The following is a 14,089-nucleotide window of genomic DNA, read 5'->3' as shown; positions in this document are numbered from 1 at the left end:
TGGAGATCCAGGTAGATATCAAAAACTTGTTGGGAAATTGAGTTATCTTACTATCACTAGACCTGATATCTTTTACGCAATGAATGTAGTGAGTCTATTTCTACAAATGCTCAAGGTCTCACATTGGGATGTTGTAATCCATATTCTTCGTTATCTTAAGCGAACTCTTAGTTTTGGATTGTTGTATAGACCAAATGGACATATTAGAGTTGAAGCTTTTTCAGATGCTGGTAGGGGCAAGATCTCCTTTAGATAGAAGATCTACTACTGGATATTATACCTTTGTGGGAGGTAACTTGGTTACTTGGAAGAGTAAGAAGCAAACCGTAGTAGCTTGGTCTGAGTGAGCTAACATGGTTGCAACACTTTCTTCAAAAGATTGGGTTTTCAGCTCCTGTCCCTCTTCAATTATTTTGTGATAAGCAAGCTACAGTGCATATTGCTTCTAATCATGTGTTCCATGAGAGAACTAAATACATTGAGATTGATTGTCACTTCATTCGAGATAAAATACTAAGTTGTGACATTTCTACACCCTTTGTGAAGGCTGCTGATCAACTTGCAGATATGTTTACTAAATCATTGTGTTATAGTCGGTTAAAGATTTATTTGTACCAAGCTGGGTGTAAGTCCTAGCTTGAGGAGTGTTAGAGGACATGGTTGTAATTAGTGTAACTTGTGAGGGTATAACTATCAATTGTATGTAATATATATATATATATATAAATATTGTTGAACATCAATGAATAATAGCAAGTATTCTCTCTGTGTTTGACTACAAAATGAAACATACAATGGTGAGACCCCTGTTGGACCAGGTTCCAATGGTTTCGAGGTGTTATGTGAGGTGGCACAAGAAGTTATGGAAGAAAAAGGTCATAACACTACAGCTCGAAACGAACAAAGTTGTATAAGGTTGTATTATTGAGCATTTTAACCACATACGTCCGCCAAATTTGCTGAAGAAGCTTACTCCACCAATTAGGAGGACTAAATACAATATATTGAGGGGATACTCAGAGTCCTTCGTCACACTTCTCTAACCTCCTCAACTAATGTGGCAATATGGTGTTACATCCGACTACTATAAAGCAACGTACGAAACTTTCTAAAGTAAAAGTAGCATGATGAGGACACCATGATAAAGTGTGAACAACATATTTTATACAATGTTCATATCTGAATTATCACGAATCGAGTATAAGAATTATATGGTAAATAAGATCCCACATTGCTTAGGAGGGAGAAGTTATTGCACTTTAAAATAATTCCAAGGGCCTCTAGTTGTAAACTTGACTAGCCCTTTTGGAGTATAAGCTGAGGGGTGGCTTTGGCTTTCCTTAGGTTGCTACAAAATTTGTAATGTAAGAATGAATCCCTAGGAGAAGAGATGTGATCATCTTAGTACTTCTACGAGCTTATAAAAAAGTACATTGATATCATTTGAAGACATTACCAACTCAAATCTAAACTCTAAAAAGTAAAAACACATTTTTTAAAATTAGACCAAATGAAAATTGTACACATAATATTTCAAGTAAAACTAAAGGCAAGAAAGACCTCAACACTCTTGCCTGAATCAAACGAGCAAGCACAACCCTCAATAAAGGATTAGTATTTAATCACATGACACAATAAACGTATAGCTAGGGGAAAATACCAAGCATTACATTAGTAATACAAGGATTTAGCACTATTCCTCAGAAAAAAAAAAACAAAAAAATAATAATAAGCTCACACTACACACCCAGAAGTAATCGTGTTTAATTTGTATCTTGAGGTCTCTAGATGATTGGAAAGCAAATACTTTGATACTTTTGTTTTAACTTCTTAACCTTGTGAATATTTTATGTTAGATTTGCCTTCGAGAGTTTATCTTGTATTCAACCCATTTACTAGGGTTTCCTTGGCTGCAGCTTATTGATGAAATTTATTTACTTTTAACAAAAAAATATATCATTCTTGAAGAGCAATGAACATCACAAGTTCACAGAATGTGTACATGTTAACGAAAGCAATTATGTGTTGTTCATCAAAACTTGTTAAAATAGAACATAAACATCAATAACTATAATCTCAGCAACCAATCTTATAGAATGAAATGGATTTGATTTAGATTAAAAACCAAAAAATATAGATTTCATATACTGTTACAGATCCCAAAGAATTCAATTTGATCTTCAATGGAGATACCTTCTTTTAAAAAAAAAAAAAAAAATTAAAACAATATTTCGATATTTTTTGTTCATAATTGGAAAACATAAGAACAGCAACATATGTTCAATGGTTTTACCTGGCGCTGTTTTAATTTCTTTGTTTTTACATTCAACATGTATGCTAGGATCATGTGGGATGACTTTTGTGCAAGAGTGGGAATATCATGGGTCATGCCTAGAAAGCTGGTGCACTTTCTAACAAGTTGGAGAGGCCTCCAAGGAAACCCACAAGTGACAACAATCTGGAAGATGGCTCCAATACATGTGTTGCTGCATTTGGAGAGAGAGAAATGATAGAAGTTTTGAAGACCGCAAGAGGACAATAGATGAGCTGAAAGCTTTCTTTCTAAAACCTTGTTCCTTAGGGCAAGGACGACATATTTTAACTGGCAAAATGTCCATGAATTTCATATTTCAGTTGAAAATCCTACTTGCGTATTCCTCATGCATACGTCGTCTTGGGCTATGTCTATTATCTTATGAATAAAATTTCTTGATTACCCATAAAAAATATTCAATATGTACAAAAACAGCCCACACATTAAAATTCCTCGTCCAGTGGCTTTCTTGACGTTATTTATATTTTTAAAAAAATATATGTATCGTTCCAGAACAACCCCAATCAGCAACCCAATACATACCATATCCTAGGTAAGCTTCCCATACAATATATATGCTCACTTGCCCCTCCACCTACCAAAAAAGTCTTCAAAGAAATAACTACTTACCCCTAGTTCATCAACTAATAAACAAACACAGAAAAAAAATGGAGATATATAGTACTACTATCATGATTATTTACTGCCGTGGGCGTTTTGGGTAGAAACTGTGGAATTTTGTTGGCGTTCGCACAAATAAGATTATAGAGACTATGGTACCACAATCATCATGACAAGTATAATCATCATGACAAGTATTGCCATGGGCACTTTGTGTGGCAAGTGTGCAAGTTATTTCCATCTAATCGTGTACGTAGATGTAGGATAAAAAAAGACTACCAAATGATGCAACCAATCAAATCGAGTAATCAAGTATCTTTCGTTTTCAATCAAACGTAAGGGGGCCAAAAAAGTTTGGTTCACAATATTTTATGTGGTTTTCCCTCATAAACTTATCTGAAAGACCCATAATTATTCATACTGAACTTCTAACCTGCAAGTATGATGTTCTCCGGGAATAAAATCCATAAATCATAGCAATGGTACAAATCCTTTTTCCTCTAAGTAATAGCAATGATAGAATCGTGTAGAATACAGTCTAATAAAACTTGTTAACTGGCAGCAAGCCGTATAGCCCGTGAAATAGGATTCTACATATCGGTGAAAGAAAATTTCAATTTTCAAAATAAGTTAAAGCTATAAAGGGAATGACCCAGCAAGTTAAAAAGCTAACTACACCATCCACCATACATACACCGGAAAAAGAAGATACAAAAACTACCTCAACCGAACAAGAGAGAGCAAGAATCGTAATTCGCACCTGATGGCTGGAGACCGTCTGTGCTTTGAATCAAAATCCGCTTTCTTTTAACTATTATCTGAAAAGATTCCAAATCGTAAATAATTAAACACGGTTGTTTAAAGATATCTGCTGCCCAGTCTATCTAGACAATAACATTTTTTAGTGAAAGTTTTGCAGCTATAAAAGTCAAAAACAGAAAGTAGAATGGGAAATTTATTAAACAGCTAAGTTAGCTAGGGCTAGCAACGTGTCTGTGATAAGATTCTCAGGTTTTAATTGCCGTTATCATCCCGCGATTTCTCGGCAGCAAAGCGCGTCCTAAATAGAAACTATCTCAACTCTCATAGCCATCTTGTTCCCGCGAAAATACACTGCAACATAGAAAAAAGAATAAAACCAAAATCGAGACTTTGTAAAACCTTCTAGGAGCAAATTACGACTAGAGAACCCTCGTCCCTCGTTAAGCGAGAACATTCGCTGCAAAGAGAAGCCGTGCAAACCCAATGACAAAAAAAGTCGCAATCTCAGGCCGAAAAATAGGATAGCAATCGGTGGAAGAAACGGAGAGAAAAATAAACGAAACACGGAGGGGAATACGGAATCCGGTCAGAGACGAAACAGAAGGAAATTCTACCCGAGAGAGTGAAAAATATCCCAGCATGGGAGGGATTCCAACAAGTAAAGCGATTTAAAAAGCTGGGGATGCCCCCACTAGATCTAACACGTAATCATCACTCCGGGCAGCTTTTTCGGTTTTTAAACTCTTTGGTTTGCTTTCCCTTGCTTTGATTATTATTTAATTATAATAATAAATATATAATTAAAAAAAAAAAACCAAGCTCTACAGCACCGCTGGAGCTCCGTCGATTCCGTTAATTTTTTTAAATATTTTTTAATATTTACAATATTATTAAAAAAATATTTATTTAATCATTAAACAAAATATAAAATAAAAATAAATTAAAAACCAATGATAGCCGAGAGCTACCAACCGGAAAAGTAACATTTTTCTTTTTTAATGCTCGTATTTCATTAGATTGTATTTTTTTAGTTTAGGGAGTTGTTATAGCCACTGCTTCATCGAAGCAAACAGGCCATTTACTAATGAATAAAACTACTCTATCCTCCACTTTTGACCGTTCCCCTTTACCGCTGATCAAAAAAGTGTTTTTTTTTTTTTTTTTCACTTAGTGGTTAAGAAAATAATTTTAAATATATTGATATATTTTTTTATTTTTTAAAAATATTTAAATATATTAAAATAAAATAGCCGTAGGCGGCAGAGTAGCCCCCTCTTTACTAATATCACCAAGAGAGAAATGGCCAAAGTAACATTCGTTCAGTCAAATTGGCTTCAAGTCAGCTTCACGTGCCTTGAGTTGTAAATAGTCTGAGAGATTCAAGCATTGAAATGCTGACAATTGTCTTTCTTTTCTTTTTTTCGTGTTCCATTGCATAGAACTCAACTCACTGTACAGAAAGATGTACAACGTCCTACTATTTTTATTTTTTTGTGATGAATATGTAACTTTAAAAATATCTTGAAAACTGTAGATCTGTGTAATTTTATTTTTTTTATTGATAAGGGTGTTCGGGAACAAAATCTTACTAATTTTAAGGGCTTGTTTGAAAATAGATCTCATTCTAAAAATTTTATCTTATCTCATCTCATCTCAAATATAATTTAAATACAAAATTCTCAATCTAATTATTACAACTTTTTCAAACTAATCATTACAATTTTCCTAAACTTTTAAATAAAAAATAATTCAACTTTTTTAAATTTTCAAACAAAAATAATATTATAAAACTATATTTTTAACAATATTTTAACTTTAAGATATTTTTTATTCAACTTTTTTTCTCTTTTTCCAAAACTCAAAAAATACTCGACGCAAATTATCTCACTACTATTCACAAACTATCTTACTACTATTTACAAAATTCTTATCTATTATACTCCCCAAACGAGCCCTAAGAGTGTACAAGCTCCCCACAAAGAATTTTTCACAAGTCCACCCAAAGTAATTCAAGAGAAAAATCCATCATCCCTAATGGCTCCTAAAAATTATTTACATCCAATAGGATTTAAATCTTAATCCTGGAGGGAATATACCGCCAAGCTCAAAGTCTTTCCCACTTGAGCGGTTGAGCCAACCCCTAAGGATTGTGACGGAAAACGCCACTCCACGGCAGAGTCCTTAAGACTCACCTATACAACCTAAACCCGAGTTTTACAACATACAAACTGATTTCTAGTTCCTCTTTTTTTTTTTTTCATTTAGATATCAGATTTTCTTTCCTTTCACTTTTTAATTCCAAGTTTTTTCTAAGGCCTCATTTGTTTTCACAACTCTTCTCATCTGAACTCATCTCATATAATCATTACAAATTTTTCAAATTTCTATGCAAAATAAAATAAACAACTCAACTTTTTTAAATCTCAAAATAAAAATAATATTAAAAAATATATCATAACAATATTTTATTCAACTTTTAGTTTTAATCTCATATGTAAAAACAAACGAGGTCTTAATAACGCATTAAAGACTTCATAAACTCACTGTAAGAAATTAGTTTGTTCATGGTCAGATATTTACAACAAAAAAAATAATTTAATACGAGAATATAGATAATTTATTCGTCTTAAATATCTTACTACAAATAAACATTTTTTATAGTATAAAATATATTATTTCTCATTAATAAAATGCATAATAACAAAATCATCACAAATTTGACTAATCAATTTCATGATTTAATAAAATAAAATTAAGAAAAAAAAAGGATTAACGAGAGAGAAGACTACCTTATTTTATGGCTGATACCAGCCCAATTCTGGCAAATTTTCTATCCCTCGCCCTTTTCCCAGCTTGCAGTGGGCGGACGTTGTGTGGCCTTGCCCATCCATATTCAAAGGAGGGCACCATATTTCCTTGGAAGTTTTCGATCCTAATCCTCATCTGACTCAATCGTTGAGCTGTTAGATAAATAAGAGAGGGAAAATATTACATATGAAATTGCATTCAACAAAATTTATAATCTTATACAAACAAGCAAATCAATTCCAATATGGATTGAAATCTATATATATATATATATATATATATATATATATATATAGACACACACACGGAGTCCCATAAATCACATGAAAAATGAAAAAAAAAAAAATCAGAAGAATACACCTAACCATGGCCTTAATCGAAGGAATCTCGAAAATTTGTTTCACTGGGAGCAATGGAGCTCTAATTGGCAATAATGATATCCATTGTTCAGAAGAAAGACGCGCAAGTGGTAGTTGAAAAAAAGGAGAGAACAGAACATCGAGTGATATACAGAAATCTTATAAAAAAATAAAGAAAAGTGAGATACGGAGATACAGAGATAGTACGGTTGGTGGGTGTAGAGTAGAAGCACAACGAGAATAAGAAAATGAAAGTTTACTTTTTTTCCAAATCTTAAAACATTTTGATCTTATTTAACCTGGAATTTCCAGTCTCAAACCCAAAAAAACCAATGTTTCACCGTACTTCGATATAACAGATAATATTTGTGTATATACAGACAAATCGGTGTTTAACCAGCGGGTTTATATCCAGTCCGTTGCCTGCATGTTAGCGATAACGAGGAGAAAATTTCATCCACCATTATGTAGACAGAAACCGTCATGAGAACTCCAGAGCGCTTACTCGAAATTTTTTAACAAGATATCGCATACCAGCATGCCCCATCTTGTGCAACAAAAAAGCGTGGACAAAAACGACATAGGACCGCTATGCCAAATGGGCAAAAAGCCCTTGCCGCGCTACGGCTCCCTGAGCGGCTGAGCCGATATGAAAGGCGTGGTTGGAGAACCAACCGCACCACGCGAGGACTACATTGGCAAAAACGATGTAATACGTGTCGATCCAGAGAGTGACCACGTAGAATAACCTAAATCCACCCAATAATAAGATTTAATAATGTGGCTCAATGAACGAGAACAGACCTGAAAAACGTGGTCAATTCTTATCCTAGGGTTTTTGTTTTAGGTTCTTTTTTTCTATTCTCATCCGGAGGCATCTCGGAAACAAAGTCCGATTTACAATCACAATAAACTATAAAGAAACAAAACATTAGGAATTTAGGAAGTACAAAAGTAAAAGGTGTTCAAGGACCGGTGATTACCTCGTGTCGAAACTTGGAGTTGGGACTACGTACTGTTGAGTATTTGAAATCTGGTTCACGCCGCTCGAGCGAATACAAGTCAGAGAGCTTCACTCGAAGAGAGCTCGACAGACCGCTCGAGCAAAAGCAAGTCAGAGAAGTTTGCTCGATGACCGCTCGACTCATAGCTCGAGCGGAGGAAAGTCAGAGAGTTTCGCTTAAGGAGCCGCTCGACTCACGGCTCGAGCGATTGGGGGAAACAGGTTCGCTCGACGCGGGCTCGACACGCCGCTCGAATGAACATCATTAATTCTACTGAATTTAGGGTTTCCGCCGTACAACATATATATTGATTTGTTTTTTGACTTGTACTGCATTAGAGTAAACAGTAGCCGTCCTACACTATTGTATTGTGATTCCTCAAGAAATAAAATCATCTGCAGCTCCTGTGGACGTATGCAATTTGCCGAACCACGTAAATACTGTATCGTGTGTGATTGCTTATTTTTCTGTGTCAATATTCACTTTATTGTCATCGTTTTTCATAACAATTGGTATCAAGAGCCAAGATTAGGGTCTGAGAAATACGATGGCTGGAGAAGAAGTGAAGGTATCGGGGATCGAGAAGTTTGATGGCACGGATTATGGGTATTGGAGGATGCAGATAGAGGACTACCTCTATGGGAAGAAACTTCATCTTCTATTGTTGGGGAAAAAGCCGAACAGCATGTCAGTTGTTGATTGGACTCTGTTGGATCGACAGGTCCTGGGGTTATTCGTCTAACCCTGTCGAGATCCGTTGCACACAACGTCATCAAGGAGAAGACGACTGCGGATCTCATAGCGGCTTTATCAAGTATGTATGAAAAGCCGTCAGCAAATAATAAGGTACATCTGATGAAAAAGTTATTTAACTTAAAGATGTCGGATAGTACGTCTGTTGTACAACATCTGAATGATTTCAATACTATCACAAATCAATTGTCTGTTGAAATTAAATTTGATGATGAGATACGTGCACTGATACTATTGGCATCACTGCCAAATAGTTGGGAAGCCATGAGGATGGCTGTTAGCAATTCTGCTGGTAAGTTAAAGTTGAAATATGATGACATCCGTGATTTGATTTTGAGTGAGGAGGTGCGCAGGAGAGATTCAGGCGAGACCTCAGGTTCAAGTTCAGCTCTGAATGTCGACTCTCGGGGGAGAGCACAAGACAGGAACTCAAACAGAGGCAGATCAAAATCAAAGAATAGGGGCAAGAGCAATTCAAGACCTGGTCAGCAGGCAATTTGTTGGAATTGTGGCAAAGCTGGCCACATAAAGAAGAATTGCAGAAATCCCAAGAAGACAGAGAATGATGGTGCTAATGTGGTAACTGAAGAATTACAGGATGCACTATTGCTTGCAGTTCATAGTCCAGTTGATGACTGGATACTTGATTCAGGGGCATCATTCCATACATCTTCCCATCGGGAGATAATGCAAAACTTTGTTGCAGGTAACTTTGGAAATGTGTATTTGGCTGATGGAGAAGCTTTGAATGTAATTGGAATGGGAGACATCGACATTGTACTCCTTAACAAGAACAAATGGACCTTGCAAAAGGTCAGACACATTCCTGAGTTAAAGAAGAACCTCATCTCTGTTGGGCAACTTGATGATTGTGGTCACTCAGTGGTGTTCTCAGATAGCACCTGGAAGGTCACCAAAAGGGCATAGGTACTGGCTTGGGGTAAGAAAACTGGTATACTCTATATGACTACTGGTTTAAATAACACTATTGCCACTACCGTTGCAGAGAGCACAGCAGACTTGCAGCATTGCAGGCTTGGCCATATGAGTCAGAGGGTATGAAAGAACTTCTGTCTAGAGGCAAGCTACCAGAACTGAAGTCAGTTGATCTCAGTATGTGTGAGAGCTGTATTATGGGGAAACAGAAGGTCAGTTTCTTGAAGAGTGGTAGAACACTGAAGTCAGAGAGACTAGATCTTGTGCACACTGATGCGTGGAGACCTTCCCCAGTGGCATCCCTTGGAGGTTCTCGCTACAATGTTACATTTATTGATGATCACAGCAAGAAGGTATGGGTCTATTTTTTGAAACATAAATCTGATGTATTTAGTGTGTTCAAAAATTGGAAAACCATGGTTGAGACTGAAACAGATTTTAAGTTGAATTGCTTGAGGTTTGATAATGGTGGTGAGTATATTGGTGGTGGGTTCAAGGAGTACTGTGCAACTCAGGGTATCAGAATGGAGAAGATTATTCCTGGGACACCACAGCAAAATGGAGTTGTTGAACGTATGAACAGAACCATAAATGAGCGTGCTAGAAGCATGAGGCTGCACGCTGGGCTACCACTTACTTTCTGGGCAGATGCAGTTAGCACTGCAGTATACTTGATAAACAGAGGGTCATCAGTTCCTTTGGATTGTGGATTGCCTGAGGAGACTTGGAGCGGGAAAGAGGTCAAATTTTATCATCTTAAAATATTTGGCTGTCTTTCTTATGTTCTTATTGATTCTGATGCTCGTAATAAGCTTGAGGCTAAGTCAAGGAAATGTTATTCCATTGGCTATGAAGACGAGGCATTTGGCTATCGTTTCTGGGATGATCAGGGTCGGAAGATTATAAGAAGCAGAAATGTGATCTTCAATGAGAAAATTGTGTACAAAGACAAGTCTAGTACAGTTGCTGAAGCAGCTCTTCAGGAGTTTGAGTTTGTGAGTTTGGATGATCTACCAGAGGTCACAGTGCAGTGCAGAGATGTGAGTGACGGGGAGAGTGGGTCCAGCACACCCATTCCCATTATTCCGCAGTCAGATCCAGAGCCGTCCACTCCAATAGCTGCAGTTCGCAAGTCAGTTAGGACTATTCGTCCTCCACAGCATTTTTCACCTTCTTTGAATTACATTTTGTTGACAGATGGTGGAGAACCACAGAGTTACCAAGAAACCTTACAAGATGAAAATTCTAGCAAGTGGAAGTTGGCCATGAAGGATGAGATGGATTCCTTGTTAGGGAATCAGATATGGGAGTTGACAAAACTTCCATCAGGGAAGAAGGCATTACACAAGTGGGTATACCGGGTGAAAACTGAGCATGATGGCAGTAAGAGGTACAAGGCCAGACTTGTTGTAAAAGGCTTTCAACAGAAACAGGGCATTGACTATTCTGAGATCTTTTCTCCTGTGGTAAAGATCACAATCATCAGGCTAGTTTTGGCTATAGTTGCTACTGAAGATCTATTTCTTGAGCAGTTAGATGTGAAGACAACTTTTCTTCATAAAGATCTTGAAGAAGACATCTACATGCACAACCTGAGGGGTTCGTGGTACAGGGAAAGGAAGGTTCAGTTTGCAGACTAAAGAAGAGCTTGTATGGCCTGAAACAAGCTCCCAGACAGTGGTACAAGAAATTTGATAGTTTCATGTGTAGGGGTACAGCAGATGTCAGGCAGATCCTTGTTGCTATGTCAGACAGTTTGACAATTCTTACATTATTTTGCTGCTATATGTGGATGACATGCTCATTGCAGGGGCTAGTATTGATGAGATCAACAGTCTGAAGAAGCAGATGTCAGAGCATTTTGCAATGAAGGATTTGGGAGCTGCAAAGCAAATCCTTGGCATGAGAATTGTTAGAGTCAGAGTCAGAGGCACTTTGAGACTCTCACAGGCTGAGTATGTGAAAAAGGTACTCAACCGGTTCAGTATGGACAAGGCCAAGTCAGTTGGCACACTCTTAGGAAGTCACTTCAGACTCCGCAAGGATCAGGCACCAAAGTCAGAAGAGGAACAAGACTATATGAGTAAGGTTCCTTATGCCTCAACTATTGGGTCACTTATGTACGCTATGGTCTGCACTAGACTAGATATTGCCCATGCAGTGGGAGTTGTGAGTAGATATATGAGTAATCCTGAAAAACAACATTGGGAAGCAGTGAAGTGGATTTTGAGGTACTTAAAAGGCTCCTCAGAAACGTGCTTGTGTTTCTCAGGAGTGGGCTTAGAGGTGCAAGGCTATGTTGATGCTGATTTAGCTGGAGACATTGATAGCAGAAAAAGTACCACAGGGTTTGTTTACACTCTGGGTGGTACTGCAGTTTCATGGGGTTCTAATCTACAGAAGACAGTTTCTTTGTCTACTACAGAAGCTGAATATATTGCAGTTTCAGAAGCTGCAAAAGAGATGGTTTAGATACAGGGCTTCTTGGAGGAATTGGGTAAAAAGAATCAGAATAGCACTCTCTACAGTGACAGTCAGAGTGCCATATTCCTTGCCAAGAACCCAACATTTCATTCCAGGACTAAACACATTCAGATCAGGTATCACTTTATACGATCATTGTTCGATGATGGACAGTTGCTACTTGAGAAAATTTGTGGAAGTAAGAACCCTGCTGATATGTTGACAAAGGGTGTTACACTTGAGAAACTGAAGTTGTGCGCAACTTCAGTTTGTCTTCTAGCATGAAGACAGGAGCTGTGACTTGCAGAGGTGGAGGATATCATGTTTGCGGCAGGGGCGACAATGTGGGTGTACCAGTCTCCAAGTAGGAGAATTGTTGAGTATTTGGAGTCTGGTTCACGCCGCTCGAGCGATTGCGGGAAACAGGTTCGCTCGACGCGGGCTCGACACGCCGCTCGAGAGAACATCATTAATTCTACTGAATTTAGGGTTTCCGCCGTACAACATATATATTGATTTGTTTTTTGACTTGTACTGCATTAGAGTGAACAGTAGCCGTCCTACACTATTGTATTGTGATTCCTCAAGAAATAAAATTCTCTGCAGCTCCCGTGGACGTAGGCAATTTGCCGAACTATGTAAATACTGTGTCGTGTGTGATTGCTTGTTTTTCTGTATCAATATTCACTTTATTGTCATCGTTTTTCACAACACGTACGGTACTGGTAATGTACAGCTTTAATACTTTATATATCTCACGACTCACTAAAATTTAAAATAATCTCCCGGCATGACAGTTGCAACCAAGATGTTTTCTGAATTACTTCACATGAAAAATTTATCAAGTTAGTGAGGTCAGATCGACCATAGTAGACGAACACTGATTTAAAGGAAAAAATTGTTACAAGCATCTTTTAATTAAGTAGAGTTTTTACAAGCATGTATTTGATAATCTGTACACATATTATATATTCTGGAATCCACTGAAATCATATGTATAGGAAGATAAAGATACAATTATAAATAATAATAAAAACACGGATCTAATGAATTCAAATTACAACTCCTAAAATAATAAAGTAAAAACCATTATACCCTCAGATCCAAATTAAGCAAGGGTTTTTGGACTTAAATATTTCTCCTCACCACACTTGATATATTCTCGTCTACCAACAAAGCATCTAAAGTGTGCCCAATTTCACTAATGGAGTGAAATAATACCAGCTGTGTGTATAACTCTGAACGTCTATAGACTATAATGTATATATTTTCCACGGTTAAGAGTCATGTAACCATGATGTTAAAAATTAAGCTGCATTTAGATATTGAGGTGATCTCAAATGATTTGAGTTGATATCATGTAAATAGTAATATTTTATGAGTTCTATTGAGATGTATTTCAATGTAAATAAATTAAGATATATATTTGAATGTATAACGGTACAGGTGTGTTGATGCCATATTCTGGAACTATAAGTAAATTTAATTCAATTCGTGCCCATTGCCTCAACTAAATTAGCTAGATGTTGGACATTTCAACAAGATCTAGATTTTTCAAACAGTTTAAGTCAGGCCTTGAACACTAGTTACTTATCTTTTCTTGTCCTAATGCTATTTAGGAAGATTTATCCATAGATTTTATTTTAGGTCTTCCTCGTACATAAGGGTAGTAGACTATGTTTTTGGTTATCGTTGACAGGTTTTTCAAGATGACACAATATTTATTATGTAAAGACCTCATGATATATATATATATATATATATACCTGTTATATATACGTATATATAACTATGAATATATGCCAACAAATTTATATAACCATGATTTATATGTTTGTCTATAATATGTATGGTGTGTGTGTGTGTGTACTATATACATATCTATTTATATTATATTGTGATTATTCTTTCTTGAGATCAGGCTGCGTGGAGTCTATGTTGATGGCAATTCTAATTTCTAAATCTGCATAGTTGATTCTAGAAAACTTTATTCGTAGCATATGTGGAGATAAGCCAAAACAATGTGATCATGCATTAACTCAAGCCTAGTTCGCATATGACAATGTTGT

General features: G+C 36.6%; 1 long non-coding RNA gene across 2 annotated transcripts in view; it reads right to left on the bottom strand.

The window, feature by feature from the left end:
• The window catches only part of LOC121260865, a 39,977-nt gene that overhangs the window by 10,875 nt on the left and 15,013 nt on the right, over positions 1 to 14,089 (bottom strand). Inside the window, exons 4-5 of one of the 2 annotated variants that reach the window (XR_005939800.1) lie at positions 6,487 to 6,640; positions 3,696 to 3,753 (exon numbers count right to left, since the gene is read on the bottom strand). This is a non-coding gene — a long non-coding RNA (uncharacterized LOC121260865). Of the gene's footprint in view, positions 1 to 3,695; positions 3,754 to 5,704; positions 5,899 to 6,486; positions 6,641 to 14,089 lie in introns of those variants that run through there. The other variant, XR_005939801.1, reaches the window with a different exon arrangement.

Source organism: Juglans microcarpa x Juglans regia, chromosome 4D (genome assembly GCF_004785595.1).
Source record: "Juglans microcarpa x Juglans regia isolate MS1-56 chromosome 4D, Jm3101_v1.0, whole genome shotgun sequence".
Lineage (NCBI taxonomy): Eukaryota > Viridiplantae > Streptophyta > Magnoliopsida > Fagales > Juglandaceae > Juglans > Juglans microcarpa x Juglans regia.
The sequence above is the reverse complement of the archived record's forward strand: the minus strand, read 5'-3'. Positions and strand labels throughout refer to the sequence as shown.